The sequence below is a fragment of the Equus quagga genome, chromosome 12, assembly GCF_021613505.1.
Source record: "Equus quagga isolate Etosha38 chromosome 12, UCLA_HA_Equagga_1.0, whole genome shotgun sequence".
Lineage (NCBI taxonomy): Eukaryota > Metazoa > Chordata > Mammalia > Perissodactyla > Equidae > Equus > Equus quagga.
In genome coordinates this window covers 11,910,413-11,918,343 of record NC_060278.1, presented here as the reverse complement: position 1 = coordinate 11,918,343, position 7,931 = coordinate 11,910,413, and positions in this window count along the sequence as shown.

The window sequence follows — 7,931 nt, the reverse complement described above, 5'->3', positions numbered from 1 at the left end:
TTACACACACACACACATATCAAAGTAAACACAATAAAAGGGCATGAAGAAACTATAATAGTAAAGGTAGATAAATTTGACTACTTAAAAATTAAAACTTTGATACAAAAGATGAGCAAAGTAAAAATCTTCTTCACATAAGGGGAGAAAATTGAATTGAAACCCATACAATCAATAAATAACTGGTATGCGTAATAATAAAGAATTCCAACAAGGCTGTAATAAAAGAAACAATCTTAAAGAAAAGAGACAAGGGGCCGGCTCCGTGGCTGCGTGGTTAAGTTCGCGTGCTCCGCTGCAGCAGTCCAAGGTTCGGATCCTGGGCGCCGACATGCCATCAGGCCATGTTGAGGTGGCGTACCACATCCCACAACTAGAAGGACCTGCAACTAAGATACACAACTGTGTACGGGGGGCGGGGGTTGGGGAGATAAAGCAGAAAAAAAAAAAAACTTGGCAACAGTTGTTAGCCCAGGTGCCAATCTTTAGAAAAAAAAAAAGAGACAAGAATGCACACAATTCACAGATAGAAAAATCTTAGTGGCTAGCAAATGTCTGAAAAGATCCTCAACTACATTAACAATCAGGGAAATGAAAATTAAAAATTAATGAAATCCCATTTTGCACCCATCACATTGGCGTAAGTTGGTAAACCTCGTAATATTAAATATTGATGTAGGGGAACAGAGGATCATACACATTGTTGGTACCACCACTCTGAAGAGCAATAGGGAAGTTCAAGGAAAGCTGAAGATGAATTCTTCTTCGATCCAGTAGTCCCACTTCTGGATGTCTCCACTAGAGAAAGCCTGCATGAACAAGGAGGTTTATGCAAATCTGTTTCTTCGCAGCATGCTTGCATGGCCTGTAATAGCTGTAGAATGAAACCGTCTCATGTCTCTAAGTAAACAATGGATATCCTCTGCTGTGTCGCTACAATGCATTCTATACAGCAGTTAGAATGAAAGAACTGGGTCTATAATACGTATCTGTCTGTCTGTCTATCTATCTTAATAGATCTTTAAAAAATAAAATACTGAATGATAAAATCAAGTTGTAAAAGCATCCTGACAGTATGATACCTCCCATGTGAGATTTTAAAACATACTAAACAATAGTTTAAATTGTCTTAGGATACAGTCAAATGTATCCTATCAGTGGTTCCCAACTGAAGGTGATTTTGCTGGGGGACATTTGGCAATGTCACAACTGAAGGAGGATGCTACCGGCATCTAGTGGGTAGAGGAATGCTGCTAAATAGCCTACAATACACTGGATGACCATTTCCCCATCTCCCTCCAACACATGTGAAAGAATTATTTGGGCCAAAGTGTCTAATGTACTGAGGTTGAGAAACTTTGCTCTAGATCCATCCTATTAAAATCACATAACTGAGAATGGGGCCGGGAGGGGGAGGAGTGTATTCTTCAAAGAAAAATCAGAGTATAGTTCAAGGAGAAGGGGAAGTAATCAAAACACATCAACTACAAGATATATGAAAAAGATTGAAAGAATATACACCAAAATATTATCAGTAAAGTTTCTGTGCAAAATTTTGATTTGCATACTTCTATTTTCTAATTTATCTAAAAGGAATATGAGGCATTTGTGAAATTAAAAAGAAAATCATTTGAAAAGTACAAAAAAAGTATCTCTTTACCAAAAAGTATTTTCTTCCAAAATTTTATGCCTCAGACCAGATCAGTTTCATAGCGTATACTTTACATGTCATTATTCTTAGGTATTAAGTATTTTGTGTTCTACTGTTTCCCCCTTGACATTATTTCATATAGATCATTCATAAATCCGGATAATCTCCATTTTTGACGTTTTAATGGCTATATAATGTTTCGTTGTATTACTATGTCAAGATTTACTCAGCCATTTCCTGGCTGTTAACGATGCTGGATTCTTCTACCATTATGAAAAGCAGAGCTATAAACATTGTTACAAAAATCAGGTGTTTCCCCTTACAGAATTTTTTCCTTGGGATTTGCTCCCCAAAGCAGATTTGCCAAATCGAAGCATATATTGAGTTCTGTGATCCTCGGGACATGTTGTCAGATTTCTTTCCAGAAAAATTATGCCACTATTTCTACAAGCAAAGTATAAGTATGCCTGAGTCCCCAAAGCACTACTAACTTTGGCTTAAAAAAAAATTATTATTAATAATTTAATATGTATGAGGTAGTATATTGGGCTATTTTAATTTGCAATTCCTTAATTATTAGGGAGGCGAACCATTTTCCCAAGCATTTGTTCACTATTTGTATTTTCCCTTGTGCAAACCATCTGCTCACATCCTTTAACCATCTGTCTAGCCAGACTTGAGTATTGCCCACGTAGATAATATTAATTTCCCTTAAATTCATAACTGTAAATGTTTATAGGTTATTACAATGCTCCCTTGTTGTTTTCTTTTTTATTTTTCCAAATTTGGGACTGTAATGGTTAATTTTATGTGTCAATTTGACTGGGCCACAGGATGCCCAGAAAGCTGGTTAAGCATTATTTCTGGGTGTGTCTGTGGGGATGTTTCTGGAAGAGATTAGCATTTGAATTGGTGAACTGAGTGAAGCAGGCAGCCCTCCCCAGTGTGGGCAGACGTCATCCAATCCAACGAGGGCCCAAATAGAATAAAAAGGTAGAGGAAAGTCGAATTCACTCTCTGCCTGAGGGCTAGAGCTGGGACATCGGTCTTCTGCCCTTGGCACTGTTGGTTCTCAGGCCTTCAGACCCCAACTGGAATGGTCTCAGGCTCTGAGGCCTTCAAACACCAGCACTGGCTTTCCTGAGTCTCCAGCTTGCAGATGTCTCAACCTCCATAATCATGTGAATGAACATCTCATAATAAATTTCTCTATATTCTGTGTATATCTCCTATTGGTTCTGTGTCTCTGGAGAACCCTAATACAGGGGCTAATCATTTTTTGTTCTTCATTTTGTGGTTGGTATTGATGGGGTTCAGGGCAGGCTGCCCCAAGATGCACCACTCTGGAATGTATATTATTTCGAGCTGAAGACAGTAAAGGCTCAGACGACTCAGGAAGAAAGTTTGGGCTTCCCCCAAACTGCCTAAAAGAATTTCCAATAGAAGGCCTGATCCAGGAAGGAGCTAATACCACGAGATGACTATAGCACAATGTAAAATAGGTGTGATAAGACAGGCACCAACCAGCCCATCTTATCAAAATCCCCCCCATTTGATAGTCACTTTCCCTCAAAACATACATTGAATGATTTTATAACCCTTTGTTTATAATAGATTAAATACATACTAATTTAGGGAATCTCTATGTACCTCCCTGGCCTAATTTTTGCCTAGACTATTTTGATAACTACTGTGCCTTAATAAGGCACTTTAATATATGGTGAGGCCCAGTATTACTTTTATTACTTTTTTCCACATTTATTTGGGTTATTTTGTCAATTTCTATAAAGTAATCCATTGGGATTATAAACGATATTGCTTAATTCTATAAATTAACCTGAACATGATTTTAGTCTTCACCATTTCAGTTTTCTAGTCAGCAAGAGAGTATAACTTTACATTTTTCGCCAAAAGTCCTATGATTAAAGACTTAAGAGAATTTAGATATCATCTGAGTTCTAGTTCTGGGCTACTCTCTCCTATACGCATGTTATTTTATAGATGCTCAAACCAAGGCCTGAAAACCTCTATCTGGTTAGGGGAACAGCTGAAAACAAAACCCAGGGCCTGTATCATTTGACACTTTTTCTATCACACCATTTATTCAAGTCTTCATTCACTGTTTTTAATGCTTTAAAACTATCTTTTATAGATGTTACTTGGGTATATCCCAGTTGGTTCTTTTCTAGGAATGTGCTAGTTTGTAGTAGAAAAACATGAGCATTGATGTTGAACTTTGGCCATCTGGTTTCTTCAGTGGAGAGAAAATGTGCAAAGTTCACTCCATTGCATCTTACTTTCCCCGAATGTTTTTTCCCTAGGGAAAAGCACACTGGCCTTTGAACTGATCGCCCATTTTCGGAGTCACTCTATCGTATCTTTTTAAGGATTTTATTACGAATAGTTGTTTCTTGTGCACTTATAGTCTGCGGGGAAGTATGTTAGATACGCAAAGAGATAAAGTTACAGAATCTTGCCTTTCCAGGAGGTTCTCACAATCAAATTCAGGACCGCAGATATAGAGTGTATCAGGTTCATGTTACAGAAAACCCAAATAACAGTGGTTTAAAGAAAATGTGGATTTGTTTCTCACGTAATGGGAAATCTGAAGGTAGGCAATCCATTATGTTGGTTTCATGGTGTCATCAGAGACCCAGGCCCCTTCCTGACTTCTACTTCTTTAGTATCAGGGTGTGAATCTCATTGTCATGTACATCAGAAGATTGCTAATGCTCTAGCCAACATGACTAATGTCCAGTTAGAAAGAAAAGGAAGATCAAAAGGCTCTCTTTATCTAGTCTTCCTGGAAGCCCTCGCTTGACGCCTGCATCTATCATGGCCCAGACTGTGTCAAATGACCACCACTAGTGACAAGGGAGCTGCTGGGTGTAACGTTTTAGCTAGGCACTTTGCTACCCTCAGTAAAATCAAAGATCTGTCTAAATAAAGAGGGCAGAATGGCTATTGGGCAGGCAACCCCAGTCTCTACTACTCAGTGTATGAGGCAGAAGGTAAAACAGGAAGTCATGTTCTGTTCATGCTAAGACCATATGGCTAATGAGGGCTTAGGGCATAGTCCTGATGGTTAAATTGGATTTAGACAAATGGTGGTGGGCAGAGGTGGCATCTCAAGACCAGAAAGTGCCTAAGCAACGATGAGCAAGAGTTCTCCTAGAAGGCGTAAGGGAGAATGGCAGGAGGGAGGGAGGGACTCCTTCCATATTTGGAATGTCTTTCTGGGAGTGTGGGGGTGCATAGACATGCAGGGATGGATTGGCTGTCAACTCTGCTTACCCATCACTGTTTTCCTCATTAAATCTTCACACCAATAACTAACACTTATTAAAACCAACTATGCACCAGAGGTTTTGCTAGGTGTTTTAATACCTATCATCTCTATTCCTTGCAATAACTCCATCTTAAGGACAAGGAAACTGAAGATGAGACAGATTGAATAGTTCACCAAGGTCATGCATCTTGGGTCTTACCCTGGATTGGGTCTTAGACCAGACTCCATGTTTTTTCATAATGTCACATGTTAAATTCATTTCTTAACTTTATTTGGGATTGGGGAGTGAAGATGTGTAGGTTAAACTTCTACTATTCCTTGGTAGTTTCTAAATTCTAAACTTTATGGGGACTTCACAAACTCTTCAACTAACTAGCAGTGTGACCATGGACAACCTACTTAACTTCGCTGGATCTGAATCAGTTTCCTTATTACTCAGATACAAAGCCAGACAGACATTATAAGAAAAAGAATGCCACAGCCACTATTCCTCATGAACATAGATGCAAAAACTCTAAGCAAAATTTTAATCCATGAAATCCAATAATCTAGAAAATGGATAATAAAACAGATAAAGTGGGGTTTAGCACAGGAGTCGTACTAATTTGGTTTAACATTTGGAAATCAATCCAACTAAAAAGAGAAAAAGATAAAAACCATATGATTACCATAATAACTGCAGGAAAGGCAATTGACAAAAATCCAACATCCCTTCCTGATAAAAATTCTCAGCAGACTACAAATAGATGGGAGTTTCTTTGATCTGATAGAGTACCCATGAAAAACCTATAGTTAACATCATACTTACTGATGAAAGACTGAAATTTTCAGTTTTCCATCTAAGATCAGGAAAGAGACAAGGTTGTTCATTCCCACCACTTCTACTCAACATTGTACATATACTAGCCAGTGCAATAAGACAAGAAAAAGAAATCAAAGGTATTGGAAAGGAAAAACTAAAACTCTTTCTTCACTGATGACATGATGGTCTATGTAGGAAATCTGATCAAATCTATAAAAATGTGACTAGAACTAAAAATGAGTTCAGCAAAGTAGCAGAATACATGATTAATATACACATCTATCTTCTAGAAATAAACAATCAGAAATTGATGTTAATAAAACAACACAATAGCATCAAACATATGAAATACTTCAGGACAAATGTGACAAAATATCTACAAGACCTGTACACTGAAAACTGCAAAACACTGCTGAGAGAAATTAAAGAAGACCTAAATAATTGAGAGGCATACTTTATTCATGGGTGAGAAGATGCAATATTGTTATGATATCAATCCTCTCCAAATGTATGGAGAGAGTCAATGCAATCCCAATCAAAATGGTAGAAATTAAGCTGAACCTGAAATTTATATTGAGCCATAAAAGACCTAAAATAGCCAAAACAACCTTGGAAAAGAATAGAATTACATGCTAACACAGCTGCTTGCAAGTTCGCTGATCATGACACTGTGGTATTGATGTAAAGATAGACAAACTAATAATGCAACGGAATAGAAAGTCCGGAAATAGACCACACATTGATGAAAAACTGATTTTTGACAAAGATGCAAAGGCAATTCTGTGGAGAAAGGGCAGTCTTTTCAACAAATGGTGCTGGAACAATCAGATATCCATATGCAAAAATAAAAAACAAAACAAAACAAAAATTTTGGCATATACAAAAATTAACCCCAAATGGATCACAGACCTAGATGTAAAACCAAAAACTATAAAACTTTTAGAATAAAACATAGGTGAAAACCTTAAATTATGCTAAAATTTCTTAAATATGACACCAAAAAAGCATGATCTATAAACGAAAAAAAATGAATCAATTGGACTTTACCAAAATTAAAAACTTCTGCTCTTCCTAAGACACTGTTATGAGACAGAAAAGACAAGCCACAAACTGGGAGAAAAATCTTTATAAAGCACATATTTGATAAAGGATTTGTATCCAGAATATATAAAGAACTCAATAATAAGAACACAAACAACCCAATAATAAATGGGCAAAAGATTTGAACAGATGCTTCACCAAAGAAAATATATCCACTGCAGATGAGCACATGAAAAAGATGTCAACATCATTAGCCATTAGAGAATGCAAAATAAAACCACAATGAGATACCACTACAAACTATTAGAATGACTACAATTAAAATGTCTGGACACTCAAGTGTTGGCAAGAATGTAGAGGAACTGGAACTCTCTACCTGCTGGTGGGAATGTAAAGAGAAACCACCACTTTGGAAAACGCTTCGGTAGTTTTTTAAAAAGTTACACCCACCTTATGACCTAGCCATTCCATTTCCAGGTACTTACCCAAGAGAAAAGAAACCATATGTAAACACAAAGATTTGTACAGGAATGTTCCTAGCAGCTTTATTTCTAACAGGGAAAAATGGGAAACAATATACACGTCTATCAACAGGTGACTAGATAAATACATCGTGGTATATCTATAAATGGAATACTACTCAGCACTAACAAAGGATGAACAACTGTTACATGCAAAAACATGAATGAGCATCAAAATAATTACACCAAGTGAAAGATGCCAGACAAAATCAAGCACCTACTGTATGATTCCATTTATATACAACTCAAGAAAATGCAAACAAATCTATAGTTCCATTTATATACAATTCTAGAAAACACAAACTAAAACAGATCAGTGTTTGGGCTGGGGGACGTGGAGTAGGGATGGGTGGTGTGGGGCAGGACCAGGGGAACAGCAGGCCGGGGAAGGAAGGGAGAAGAGCACGAGGAGGCTGGTGGTACTGGGCAGGGCAGGAGACGGTAAGCGGGAGGGCGCCAGGAAGAGCCAAGGAGAGGCAGGTAGGGGCAAGAGCAGGAAGGGACTAGGAGGAAGGACGGGAGACACGGGGGAAGGGGCTGGGTTCGGGGGAGGAGCGTGAGGAGGCTCAGGGGCACAGGGAGCACATGGAGCAGTGTAGTGGTGGGCTTTGGAGCGTGGGCGGAAGG